Source organism: Gavia stellata, chromosome 21 (assembly GCF_030936135.1).
Source record: "Gavia stellata isolate bGavSte3 chromosome 21, bGavSte3.hap2, whole genome shotgun sequence".
NCBI lineage: Eukaryota > Metazoa > Chordata > Aves > Gaviiformes > Gaviidae > Gavia > Gavia stellata.
The window spans coordinates 645,652-652,755 of record NC_082614.1 but is presented as its reverse complement, the minus strand read 5'-3'; positions in this window follow the sequence as shown (position 1 = coordinate 652,755).

The following is a 7,104-nucleotide window of genomic DNA, read 5'->3' as shown; positions in this document are numbered from 1 at the left end:
ACACTCTACAGAGCCCCACACTCCCTGTGGAGTCTGTGATATGCCATCTCCACACCTCCATTTGGACCAGCTTAGAATGACTGCCTCTCTTTGGAGAGCAGGGCATGATTTAGAGACAGCAAAGAATGTCTTTTTTTACATCTTTTAGTAAAAACACTGATTTCATGAAAATTTTTATTTGTAAACCAGACTGATTTCAGTGGAAAGTATGTAAAACTTAACCAGCTTTTCTAGAAATGTGTTATTTTCTACACAACCCTGAAATTTTATACTAATGCACCATTTCTGCATTTCCATATTAGCTTTTGTGGTTTTTTACGTTGCTTAATGGTACAGAGCATAGCATAATATGCACATGTAGTTCACCTGGGTTTGAGTTTGTGGTCCTTGGAGACAGAAGTTTCAAAATAATTGTTATCAACTGCATGCTGTAATAATTGTGAACACACATTTACAACTCTGCTTTTCTTCTGCAACTCACAGAAGAAGAGGAATACACCACAGCCTTTCAGTAGATGGTTGGAGCAGAGGAGCTGAGCTCCATCACAGCATGCAGAGTCGGCATCAGTGTGCTACTGCAATGGATACTTGCCACCTAACACTACAAAAATCAGTAATCCTACGCTAATCAGTTCTCATCACCCAAAAGCTTCCAGTGAGATTTTTTCAGCTATGAAAAGCTCTGCCTCGAAATCTGGAGTGTCTCAGAGAGCCAGACTTGGCTTTAAGGAGACTGTGATTGTCTCTTTGTTCAGGGCTGATGGAGAGTAAGTGTAAGCATAAGGTTTCTCATCTTCACCTCCTGCAAGTGTCCACCACCAGCAGCAGCCGTGCAGCGGCACAAGGAGCATGAGAGGCTGCGCTTGCAGATCCAGAGGAGTGGGTGAGGACTGGGGGACGACACCCAGCAAAGGTCTGTGCTCCCTGGGAGCAAACGTTAATGCTCCCTTCTGACAAGAGACAGACCTAGGCATCTAGGCAGGAGCACAGATCTGGGTCGGCTCTGTGAGCCATCATGCTGCTCTCCTCCAGGAGTGAGCAAGACTGGCCCAGAGGCGGGGCGGATGGTGACCCAGGGTAACACGAGGTTTGTCAGGATGGGGACATCAGAAACAGACATCAGCAAGGGACCGGTCAAGAGCACAATCCTGACACCTCTGTGCACCGGACTCTTGTCTGCTGTGCACATACTGCCGTGCCATCTGGCATGGCCAAGCGGGGAGAAGAGGGTCTGACTCAGCATCACCGGAGATGAAGAGGAGGCAGTTTTCTCAGTGATACACTGTGAAAGGGACCCCGAGTGACAGTTTGTTTGGGGAGGAGGGGGTGGCTGCAGAGAGCATGCACCCCCATTCTCATGTCTGTCTTATCCCTGGAGATGTGTCGTGTCTAATTTGTACATAATGCCAGGGATGATCTGGAAACTGTAAAGTTAAAAAAACAGAGAGATGTTTGTATAATAAATTCCTCTTACGTGATTTATAAAGTATGGTGACAGGCTTAAGAATAATGCAGTGATGCAAAAAAATGCTTTAAATAGCAGAGGTGACATTTCCCAAATGAGCACCGTTTACATGGCAGGAGGAGAGTGTTTATTGCCTAAACCCTGTGTTACGACGTCAGTCATCTGCGTAAATGGTGTGTCCCAGGTGGTACCCATGCAAAACTAGTGCAGTACCACTGTCATAAGGTCGCAAGTAACCTTAAATAACCAAAACTTCGTATGATGTGATGCATACTGTACTGGAAAGGTCTCAGTTACAATGTGCAGTGCATTTCTTGAGGACAGGTGTCCAGTGAAGGCTTCAGTCTTCCAAGCAGAGAAAAACAAGAGTGCTACCGCATTTTCTTAAAATAAAGAATATGACAAGACAGGAAAAATGAGGGATTCCAGAGAACAGGGTCTGTGCTCGTTTGCCATAGAAAGGATGCAAATAGATCCTAGGCTGAACTCTGAATTTTGGTTCTTTATGAGACGGTGTTTGGACCGTGGGACGCTGCTTTGTGATCCATCCTGAGGCATGAGTTAGCAACAAAGGCAAGCTGGGATTCATGTGCCTTGCCTTTTTGTCACTGCATTTTTGTAATCAAATGCCCAATCATGCACTTTGCTGCATGCACTCTATTACCGTTTTCCTTAATCTTGTCTAGTAGCAAGAATGACAGTCCCCAAGGAGATTTGTCGGGCAGCTGTCACTTCAATCCCAGGGAATGGATGTGCACATTACGCAGGGTTGGCTCAACCAAGCACGTTACAAGAGTTGAGCAAGGGCTGTGCTTCCTCCAAAAACATTGTGGGAGACCATCCGGTAGGTGCTGGATAGGAGGAGGTGGTTCTAGCTCAGCGTGTGCAGACTGGGTGTCTGACAGCAGGATGTCGCAGGGACGAGTTACGACTCAGGTTCACGTTGCATATGACATGGAGACAGCCCAGGTGGGGTGCTGCAGGGTGCTTACGGCACGTACGGCACAGGCACACCGGTGCGGGCAGGGCCCGAGCGCGCAGGGGTCCCACGGCCGGTCCTGGAGGCCAGTGCGTGAACCATTTGCCACACAGCATTTTACCCGGCTCTTCCATTCGGAGACGATGCTGACTTGCATCAGCGGTGGCTTTGGAAGCTTCCAGGGGATTTTTTCTTTGCATTTTATTTAAGGATTAGAGGATTCAGCTTCCAGTGAGGAAACAAATGGGAGCTGTCTGTTGGCATGTCACCTGTAGGTCCTAGGCCCCAGGCTGGATCAGAGGACAAATCAATAAAGGAATATTAACATGACAGAGATGTTACAAGCAACAGTGCGCATATTTGGTCAGAGTGGATCTTTCCCTTTTATTGTTGATTGCAGCTGTCAGGACAGTTCAGACCTTTGCAAGTTATTTGCCTGCGCAACACAATAGATATTAAAATGCCCATTACATCTTTTCCTGAAGGAGCAATCTTCTACACATGGAGACAGTAGAAGGCAATCACAGTCTATTGCACTTAGGAGAAGATATTACCAGAAGTGAAGAGCTGTATGACCAAAATTTCATGCAGCTAAACTTGACTAATAGCTTTGAACTCTTTTTTTCTAATGCGTGTTATTGCTCACCATATTGCTGCTATTACTTGTGGGAAATTCCTGCTTCTATAAGTTGTTGTTGGGTTGCATTTATTCCACAAATAGAGAAGGCACAGCTCATATATTGTAGATACAAACCATACAGGCTCCATCCCTATGAACAATTAATCAAGCTGCATCTTGCTTGTTGCAGTTTTTCAGCAAAGAGTGAGGCACGAGTGAAAAGCAGTGAAGTCCTCCTAGGGAATGCAGCAGAGAGAAAATAAAACATCCCTGTCTCCAGGCTGGCCTTGCCCCTTCAGAAGTCTTTACAACCTCTCTCGAGTGATGCAAATCATGAAGGAAATCTGCCTGGAAGGGAGTGAAGAGTTTTTCTGCTCACTGTACACTGCCTGTGAAACATGAGGATGGCTTAGGGGAACAGTGGGGCAGGAAAAACCTGCTGGTTGGTAATTTGTGAGTTATTTTGGACAGCAGAAGGGGTGATGTCTGTGGTGTCATGCATGGAGAAGCAATAGCTCTGCAATGAGAACAGGCACACCTTGCTGCTTTACTCCCTAGGTCTTGAACTTGGCTGCAGCAGGAATGCTCGCTCCCCTCACCCTTTGCAGAGTGCAGGGACAAGCTGGGAGCGGTGCTGAGGAAAACAGTCTTTTCTGTAGAAAGTGGCCCGGGAGCCTTCCTTGCACAGGGGGTCATTTCAGGTCTCCTGCCACCGGGTGTCTGCTTGCCTCTGCACTTCGGGTGTCATGTGCACAGGTCACGGCACGGCTGTGTCTCCTCTGGCTTGTTACAGCCACCCAGCAGAGCCCTCAGGCCAAGCGTGAAGACTGGCCACGGTGTGCAATTCCCCGCACAGCCCCTGACTGTCCTGAGGTTGTCCCAGCTGGTGCACAAGCAGGAAAGTGGAGGAGCACCCACCCGCCACAGACCTCCACAACTCGCCCAGAGCTGCAGCCAGCTCTGCCTCCCCACCCACACGTGCCTCAAGAGGCCCCATGGCATGGCTTGCACCATGTGCCCCCGCACCACAGCAGCCCCTCTCCAAGTGAAGGAGATGATGGCACTAGAGATGGGGCTGTTGCATGAAGCCGAAGTCCTGGCCTCTCCTCCCTTTGTGGCCGGACTGTCCCGGGGCTTTGGGAAGGTCACTGTGACAGACATATCTTTAGGCGATCACAGCCCAAATGGTACAGCTGGTCTAGGGCAGACTGGAGACAGTTGCTGGGCTGAGGCTGAAATAGGCTTCCTAGAGCAACGCCAAAAGTATAAACAGCTGTTTTCAGTGATGGAAAAAATTATCCCAAGGTGTGACAGGTTTCTGGTGTCCCGAGCCTGTCTATGAAGGGCACGGTTCTGGAACATACCAACATCTCTCCTCTCCCTGTGGGTATGCTACCTGCCAGCCCCAAAGGACACCCCATTGACGGTCCTATCACACCCACAGCCATAGCTGCTCTTTAGGAAGCGTGCTGGAGAACAGGCACAAGTAAGGCGACGCGAGGCCCACGCCCTCCGAGCAGGGGTGTGTGACCAGAGCACAGCCTGCCTTCTGCTCCGCTCCGAGCATTTGCCCAGTCCCCAGCCTGCCGTTCGAACCCTGGTGTGCTTGCGCTCAGCCCAGGTATCCTCTCTGAAGCAAGGAGGGCTCATGCATCAGTGCAAGAGTCCCATCCAATCTGAGCTGACCAAACCTTGCCTTCCCGTATGCATTCTGAGTGCGCTTTGGATAACATAGGCTGCCCCAGTGAGAAAGCTGGCTGCTTTGTAAAAATTTCCCCTAATTCCTGATCTTCCAGCACAAGCCTACCTTTTGGAGCTCATCCTTTATCCAACCACCTCTCTTCAAGGCCAAATAAGTGTTTCTTGTCCTTGAAAAGAGTGAAAATGTTTTACCACATGAATGGCAGTGCCCAGGACCGCCTTGCCATCTGGCTCTCTGCTCCATCTTCCCCCCTCCCCAGCTACTTGCCCTGTCTCTGAGACAGGAACACTGTCGTTCATTGTGGTACCTTCCCCTGGGACCTGGCATGCCAGGGGACACTGGGGAAGTGATGTAATCTGGCTCTGGAGCCAGGGGGTGGGCAGGGGTTACAAGAGCAGCATCCTCTGGGCAGGTCTTGGGAGGTGGTACCATCATGTGGGATAGATCACACAGAATCACAGAATCACTAAGGTTGGAAAAGACCTGTAAGATCATCAAGTCCAACCATCAACTAACACCACCGTGCCCATTAAACCATGTCTCACAATGCCTCGTCCACATGTTTCTTGAACACCTCCAGGGATGGTGACTCCACCACTTCCCTGGGCAGTTTATTCCAGTGTCTCACCACTCTCTCAGTAAAGAAATTTTTCCTAATATGCAGTCTAAACCTCCCCTGGTGCAACTTGAGGCCATTTCCTCAGCAGGTCTCTTTGTCTTTTGTGACTCTTATCTTTTGCCTGTTTAAACAGAAGGAGCAATGGGTAGGAGCCATGTGGGGTGGATGAGCTCCCAGTCAGGATGCTCCCAGGCTGCGCATAGCAGAGCATAGCAGAAGCAGAGAAGATGGAGGGTCAACAGGTTTCTCAGCCATCTACAGGCATACTCCCCAGTTCCTGTGAGCTACCATGACAGCAACATTTGTGAGTCACAGTTCCCCTCCCAAAAGCTGTTACTGCCTGGAAAGCTGCTGAGTTTTCACTGAGCTGAGAGCCCAAACTGGACAAGACAGCACATGCCCGTGGTGGTGTGGAGAGTGAGTGCTAGCGGGGAAGTCGCTGCTTCTCACTGTGACAAGCCACAGCAGATGCCCGTTGCCAAGACATTTCACCTATTCTTCAGAGGTTGTTTGGCTGTTGGTGTGTGTTTGTTTAGAGGGGGTTATGTTTTGTTTTGTTTGGTTTGTAATTCAATATGTTAAAGCAGGCAGAGAAGTGAAAATTGCCGGTACCATCTGCTGGTAGCAGTCAGCAAAACGCACTGTTAATGATTGATCTTCTCCTCCCCCTCCCCGCATTGGAAGATATCCATGTATCCGACAGCCCAGGGACCATCCTGTGCTTGGGAAATCACAGCTTTGGGGCAAGCAGGAAAGGAAGAGGTGTCAGTTACCCCAGCTCTTCTTGGACCTGCACCTCACCTGAGAAATTTAAACCTGCAAGCATCATGCCAGTCCTATTTATGAAGATTTTTGGTCACCCAGTCACAAAGCAGGCAGAAGGATGTGATCAGGATGACCTGGTGCAGTGCCTGCCATGCTGAATGCTGCTTATCCTGCGAGGGGGAGAGGGGACCCCCCAAGCCCAGGGGAGCCCTGCTTTCCGAGGGGGAGCGTGGGAATGAAGGCCAGCCAGGCTGATCCTGCCGATTTCTGCAACAGCATCTTCCCAGGAACGGGTCTAAAGGCCTTTTACAGCAGCACTGCTCCACGGACTCCTATTTATGGAGCTGAACACTTCATAGACAGCTCAGGAGAGATGAACAGGGAGTTTCCCATTGCCCCTGCATGGCAACTTCCACTCCTTCACCAGATGCTCCACTTCTCCACACCAGGTTGGAGTGTGTCTGTACAACCCCCAGCTCAGCCCCCCCTGCCATCCCTCGCCCCCCAGCCCAGCGCAGCACTTCCTAACGACTCACCAGTCAGGCAGAGAAATAACAGCGTGCGAAGCTGCTTCTTTGTAGTCCAGTTAACCTCTGCACTAAGCTCTTATCTCTGCCTGTTAGGATGAGGAAGCACGTGGCTTGGTGATTTACTGGGGAGCGAGCAGGGGCACTAACAAGAGGCGAAGCAGAGGGTCAGTCACTGAAGTGTCAGCTCACGGCTCGCAGCCGCTGGAGATGCTCTGTAGAGCAAGCAGTCCTCCTGCACCCGGCTGTCTGCAAACCCTTCTCCTGCAATACCTGGGGTGAATGCATAACAGGACAGCTCTGCACTCTGTCTCTGCCGAATCAATTGTTGCTGCTTCTCCCCTCTTCTTTCTCCCTTCCCCCAAAGCATATTTCCCTAGAAAAAATACATTTTTGCCATGTGTCGAGAAAAAAAAATACAGTGCAAT